Source organism: Nelumbo lutea, chromosome 2, assembly GCF_056320005.1.
Source record: "Nelumbo lutea isolate HS-2025 chromosome 2, American lotus-T2T, whole genome shotgun sequence".
NCBI classification, from domain to species: Eukaryota; Viridiplantae; Streptophyta; class Magnoliopsida; order Proteales; family Nelumbonaceae; genus Nelumbo; species Nelumbo lutea.
Window position 1 is genome coordinate 35010052 of NC_142685.1, and position 7205 is coordinate 35017256.

The following is a 7205-nucleotide window of genomic DNA, read 5'->3' on the forward strand; positions in this document are numbered from 1 at the left end:
TAATTTGAAAGAGAAAAAAAAGCAAGAAAGAGAGTTGGTAGGAGAGAGTGGCATTCTTGTAATTTGAAAGAGAGTGGCATTCTTATAATTTATAAGGAGAGAGAGATGGCATTCTTGTAATTTGTAAGAAAAAGAGAGAATTTGTAGGAGAGAGTGTCATTCTTGTAATTTGAAAGAGAAAAAAAAAACTAAGAAAGAAAATTGGTAGGAGAGAGTGGCATTTTTGTAATTTGAAAGAGAGAGTGGCATTCTTATAATTTATAAGGAGAGAGAGATGGCATTCTTGTAATTTGTAAGAAAAAGAGAGAATTTGTAGGAGAGTGTCATTCTTGTAATTTGAAAGAGAAAAAAAAAAGCAAGAAATAAAGAATTTGTAGGAGAGTGGCATTTTTGTAATTTGAAAGAGAGTGACATTCTTATAATTTCTAAGAAAAAAGGGAAAAAAATACTATTAGATTCCATTTCTCTCGGGGCCTTGTTACATACACATTTCAACTATAGTTAGGGGGTGTTTTGAGATTAAAAGAAATGTGGGGCTATGCCATTTTGAGTACCTACAATTCTTTGATGAAATTATAGATAGAGGGTCAAATCATCAAGTAAGACAATGCAAACTACAAGGGGTGTTTTAGTTAATATTGTGTAAAGTACAAGGGGTGCCTTAATAAATGACACATAATTTAAACAAAAACAAGCATTTGGGTTAATAATTTAAGTAGAACTAATGGCCGTAGTTAATACATTATTTGAATTTAAATTGAGAGACAATGGGAATTATTGAGCTGATTTAGTCATAGTAAATATGCGGGTTGGACTGATCCATATGCCAACCATTTGACCCATCCGGTTGGACTGATCAACCCCATTAGTTGGCTTATAAACTGACTGGTTGAATCATTGATCCATTTGATTCAATTATTAGATATTTGATTTTTTCCCATATTTTTGTCATTTCCATCATTAATAAAAATAATTCTTTTTTATCAAATTTTTGTTTAATATATGAAGCAAAATCTATGGTGCATTCTATGAAAATTGCTAAAACATAATGTGTAGACATGAATAAACCAATGATAAAGTGGCATCCTTAATATTGTTAAAATCTTTAATAGTAAGTACATTTTGTGAAACATGAATGTATAGATTGTGTAACATGAAACAATGAAAAGTAAATAGATTCTGTGATGTTTTTAACATGATTGGTTGAAAATTTGATTTTAACAGCTAACTAATATTCAAAATGTACTATAGGTGGACTCTTAATATGATGAGTATATAACATTAGAGATATTCTCATTTTTTTCTTATAAATTTATTGAAAAAATTATGTATTTTTTTGTATTTTATGTACTTTCACATTTTTATTATTTAATTATGATATCAGAGACTCATCTGACTTAAATGGTTAAATCATGGATTTATCTCCCAAATAGGAATGTTGTGTTATATTTCCAGGTCTAATGGATACCCCAATCCATTCAGGTCATCTAATAGGTGATTCAACCGATGTCCAACCCACTAAGTAAATGTGCAAGTTATAAATGATTGGGTTGAGTGGAGCACATGGTTTAGGTCAGAAATTGCTACTAGTAATGTGATGATCTTCATGTCTATTGTCTATTTTCAGCAATAAACATGCATACCAAAGTTCAAAATATCAGCATTGCATATTTTATTGGTTGGAAATTAAATCAATATTAAATTGATAGGTATCAATATATGCCTTGGATATACATGGATATGATGAAAGATATGGATGCATTTAAATACATTCAGGAAACTCCCATGAATCTCACAAATAAATCAATAAAACTAAATCCAATGTTAAACCCAACCCACTCTTTATATGTATTTAGTTTTATTGATTTATTTGTGAGATTTTGTTCTCACAAATAAAACTGAAAGAACGAGAGAATTAGTAAACACTAGATTTGAAAGTTATAGTAAAACCCAACCCACTATATGTATTTATTTTTTTAAAGGTGATTTAGTTAGACAATTAGACACCCCTTTTGGTTTCATCTATTTACTATACGCATTTTACTAAAAACACCCCCTATACTTGACTGACCTTCCATTAGGAACCATTTATATTCCGTCACATGACCACTTAAAACGAGTGAAAAATGTGAAAGGGCATGGGGCCAATATTGTTTATTCTAAAAAATACTCTCAATAGTTCTCATATCATGCACATTCCATGCCTTTCTCTCAACCAAACCATAATTTGGGGGGATTGTTTTGTTTCCTAGGAGGTTGACATGGAATTACTAGGGTTTCTTTTAATTAAAAAAAAAAAAAAAGTCACGTATCCATGCCCTTTACTGGTTTTAAAAAGATTTATGACCATTCCAAGACAAAAGTACAAAAGGTTCATAAGGGAAGGTTGATTAAGTAAAGTAGTTGCAAAATGTAGGGGGTGTTTTAGTAAAATGCAAAGAAGGGGTAAGTTTTAGAAATACATGAAACAATAGGGGTATTTACCTAAATGACTCTTTTAAAATGGATATTTTCCTTAGAAAAGTGGCATCTTTTTTTTTCAATAAATGGTCTCCAAAAAGGGGATATTTTCTAAAAAAAGTGAGAGTAATTAAGTTTGTCTCACAAAAAAGTACTAACTTTAAACAAATAGTTAACGATAGAAAAAAGAGTATCCACTCCAAATTAATATTAGACACACGGCTACCTATAATATGCATCCACTCCAGATGATGCAGGGCCCATATTAATATTTGTAATTTTTAATTCAAATAAGTCATTATAAAGACTTGTAAATTAGAAATTAAAACCGATTCAATTATTTAAATTAAATAAAAATTAAAACCAGATATAATTATAAGATAATTAAGGAATATCAAAAAATGATATTATTGCCAAAAAAGGAAAAAACAAAAACAAATAGATAGATAAATAGATAGATATAGTTCCCCATACTTAGTATGGGGGTCATTCTCTAGCTTGTTAACTAAAATCTATTCACCACTCTTTTGAATACTAGGAGGCTAGTTGCGTGTAACCTATATGCATAATAGAAAGATGAAAGAGGTGAGGTTAGTAGTCCACTCACCATAGAACTCACATGTACCTCCTCCTCTCTTCCTTTCTCACACATGTGCATATTTATTTTTAAATTAAATCATTAAAAATATAATAAGTCAAAATTAAAACCCTCACGGGTCGTCATTGTCTCTCATAAAATCCACATTTACTCTCTAATAAGAACATTCTTAAATCTCTCTCTCTCTCTCTCTCTCTCTCTCTCTCACACACACACACACACACACACACTCACACTTCTTAATAATCAATGGTTATCACATCTCCCCTCCCCATTAAATCCCTCTTTTCCTCTTAAATCCCTCCATCATTTTTGTCTCTCTAATAAAGTAGGGATGTAAATTAGATGGATTGGGTTAGGTTAAGAGTCAATTCTAAATATGAACCCTAGCTTGGACCCAATTTTGAAATTGTTTTTTTGAACTTGATCATTGAACTCATTCTAAGCACTTTTTTTTTTTTTTTGCTTGGGGGGTAGCAAGGAGATTTGATCCCAGGTTTTTGGAACAACTAGCCAAAGAACCTAGTAAAGGATTAAATTTGAAGCTAAATAACTGAAGAAGAAAAGAAATATATTTTCTACTATTTTATGTGTGAATAACTAACAATATAAAAAAAGTTTACCGAATCATTGTTACTTCATTTTCCCTTAGGCTGCGTTTGGTAGAGGTATAAAATTGAACCGGGGTAAACTTTACACCCCGGTTCGATTTTTCAGGCATTTGGTAATTTTACCGTTTAATTACGTCGATAATCGATGTAATATCTCTCTTCTCCCTCGCTGTCTCTCTCTCTCTTTCTCTTTCTCTCTCTCTCTCTCTCTCTCTCTCGCTCTCTCCGTCACTACTGCTGCAACCAGTTGCAGCTGCAGATCTGAACCCACCTACGCTCTCCATGGAAAGCGGCTTTCCGGCGAAGGAGACAGCACCACCACGTCCGCGACCGCAAAGGAGCTCAAGATTGCTTTTTGGCAATTGCATCCGTGCCAAATCGTGGAGGATCCTCGAAAGATGACCATGGAAGGAATCCGGTTTGGGAACAGAGGCAGAACCTCTGCTTGCTATTTCTTGAGAACGCATAACTAGTTAATGTTGATAGATGAAAAATGAGAGTGAGTGACATTTTTCCTAATTTCGCTTTTCCTTCCTGTTTTTATCTCCTTCGCTTGGGCTTTGGGAGGGGATTGTGTCATTGTATATTGGGCCCTCTTTCTCTGTGTTATTTCTTATCCCTTTCTCACGCAAATTTTCCATTGCGTGTGGGTTTGAACTTTGCTCGCCGTTGCGTAGGTTTTCGCTTACCTGCTAGTGTCGGCGGACGCAGCGGGAACGGCATTGTCCCGGACCTTGAGAGGAGGAGACACATGTACGGCCACAAGCTCATTTTGTGTTCAATCTGATATATCGAACGCCTTGGGATTCACTGGCTTCCTTTTCCGGGTGAGGTGGCATTATCGGCCGGAGGAATCGATTGGAGGGCGGAGGCAGTTCCATGGAGCGAAGGAGTTGTTTCTGCGGCATACCTGAATAAGTTTCAAGGTTTTCATAGAAACAGAACCGGCAACCATCCGAAGACGAAATTTGTTTTGTTTCTGCTAGTTGATGTTTAGAGTGGGTATTTTGTTGTGCTGATTGAATTGCCTGTTTAATTTGGTCATACGACACTGAGGAAGACCGCCCAATAACGGCTGGAATTTTACCTGGATGGGGTGTTATCCAAACACCTACAAAAGCGAAATGTATAATTTACCTTGATCCCCCCAAACGTGATCAGTGTGTATATGGGGCCAACAACCAATTCCCATTTTAATCTCTCGTCAAACCGGCAAATTTATCAATCAAATCCTAACTTCTATTAAGCCATGGGGTTGATAGTAAGAAATAAGGAGAAACCCTCTTGTCTTAGGAGTTGGATAAATGAGGAGTAGGCCTTTGGGGTCACAGAAGTAAGAAAGATAGCATAGAAATAGTTTTATGAAGGTAGATAAAGTAGGAATTTTTGAAATTGGAAGGAAGCTAAGAAGAGGTGATTAATGAAGAATACTCATGTTGTTTGAGTAACTTTGATCTACTTCAGTAGAAAATGTTCTCATTGTCATTTCCTTTATGGCATATTCTTTTATTAATATGGGATGATGCTGACAAGGAATAATTTACAGGATAATGTATTTGTATTCCTAATCCCTTAATCAGTATGATTCAAGAAGTTGGATAATGAGAGCGAAAGATGTTTCACAAGAGCCCGTCTAGCTCAGTCGGTAGAGCGCAAGGCTCTTAACCTTGTGGTCGTGGGTTCGAGCCCCACGGTGGGCGAATGTGTTATTTACTCTTATCCCTCAGATGTTTTTTACTTTATTTTTGGCTCAAAGCCCTTGGCCCATTAAATTTCAAACTTGGGCCCGACGCTAATCATGAATGGAGAATGACTCTGCATCTTTGATGCTTCTTGTGGGTATTTATTGTTTTGCCAAAGCATCGAGGCAATACGAAGGAGCCCAAAAATTTAGAAATAGAGCTGATCTTTAGTGCTCTATGGCCCATGGGAGTAGGGCTATCAATGGAGTTGTCCCTGGTCCGATAAGAAAATTCACAAACCCAGTTCTTCTCAGTCTTAATTATCAAGACCAAAATTAACCCTATAACAAATCGAGTTGGCAAGTTGTTTGGCTGGATTTGGCAGATTAATTTAAGACTGGGGATCAAATTTCACTGTCACCCGGTTTGGGGGAATGGGTATGTGGGTCAGGCCCCTTGTGTAGACCCATGAAAAAACAATTAGGCTAATTGGTAGGGATGATCAGCCCAACCTGGCCCAGCCCAGTAAGACCAACATGTTGTGGGGGTAAAAGAGTAATTTCCCTCAAATATTCGTTTGACAAAAAAGGCAAGCAGGGGACTGAATGGGTGGGGTTTTAAGTGTAGTGAGGTTGAAGAAGCTCCCCAACAGCCAAAGATATTTAAATATTTGTAGTGGTGATGGTGTGCAAATGGTCAGCTGATGTGCTGCTACAACGAATTAGACCAACTTCAAGATATTAGCTCTGCCAAAAAATAACTGTGGCCATGTTTGTTTGCATTGTAATATTATTTGCTCTAGTGCAAAGACACAGGAGTGCAAATTTTGGTTTACTCCTGTTTAAAGCTCCTGAAAGGATGTTAACGGTAGTCCGTCTACTTCAAAGGGGACAAAAGACCTGTGATTGCAAAATTGCAACAAGTAATTTATTCAGTTGATGATCCAAAGAGTGACTTACACAGTTATATAAGATTCTCCCACTGAATCCATCAACATGCAAGCCCACTAATAGAAATGTTACGTTTTGTTTCAGTGTAGATGAAGGCATCAAGCAAAATAAACTATACAAACATTTAAAGCAAAAGCTAACCGGAACTAGCACTTTTCTGATTTACATTTCATGCATTTGTATTAATGCAATTTCATTTACACTGCAAATAGAGTTCAACAATCAAGAAAGGCACTGAACATCATCTAGAGATCCGATATAGAAGTAGAAATTTGACACTTTAAATAAAGATATATTCAATTTCCAATTTTCCATAACAAGACCGCCCTCCCAAAATCCCGGATAGCTTAGCCTGGGACCAGAAATTAGGTAATGGCAAGTAAAACAACCAAAAACAAACTAGGGAAATTAAAACAGAAAAATCAAACATTTCTGGAGTAATCAAACTAAGCAAACCAAGCAGTTTAGATATAAATATCCTCTAAGCCATTTGATGATGTCTCCTTAAAAAGCCTATAGGCTATAGCCCAAGGAGTCATTGCTTGGTGAACTCTAATGGTAAAAATAATATCTCATATTATAATGAGAACGGAAGCTCCAGTATGAGAGTGGTCAATCTAGAAAAAGCTTCTCAGACCCCTAAAATATATCAATGCAAAGATTAGAAAGAGATTTCTGCTCCAAAACCTTAAGTTTTATTTTTTATTTTTTCTTTGAAAAAAAAAAACTAAGGTTTTATTTAAGTAAATTTTCATTTTGTTCCACCTCAAAATTTTATTAATTTTCTGATTTTATTTATCAAAATCTCCACCTATAATGCAACACCCCTTGTCTTTTGATAAATTCCCTGAAGAAATTTGCATGTTATTTACTTATTTTTGAAATGGGTGGGCAGGGTTGAGGA

General features: G+C 35.2%; 1 long non-coding RNA gene and 1 other non-coding gene across 2 annotated transcripts; both read left to right on the forward strand.

Moving 5' to 3' along the window:
• The first annotated feature begins 3817 nt into the window (after positions 1-3817).
• Positions 3818-5116, forward strand: LOC148869809 (uncharacterized). The gene is made up of 2 exons (XR_016107914.1): positions 3818-4168; positions 4347-5116. It is a non-coding gene; the product is annotated as an uncharacterized LOC148869809 (long non-coding RNA).
• A 180-nt stretch (positions 5117-5296) lies between these two features.
• TRNAK-CUU (transfer RNA lysine (anticodon CUU)) lies at positions 5297-5369 on the forward strand. The gene has a single exon. It is a non-coding gene; the product is annotated as a tRNA-Lys (tRNA).
• Positions 5370-7205: the final 1836 nt, after the last annotated feature.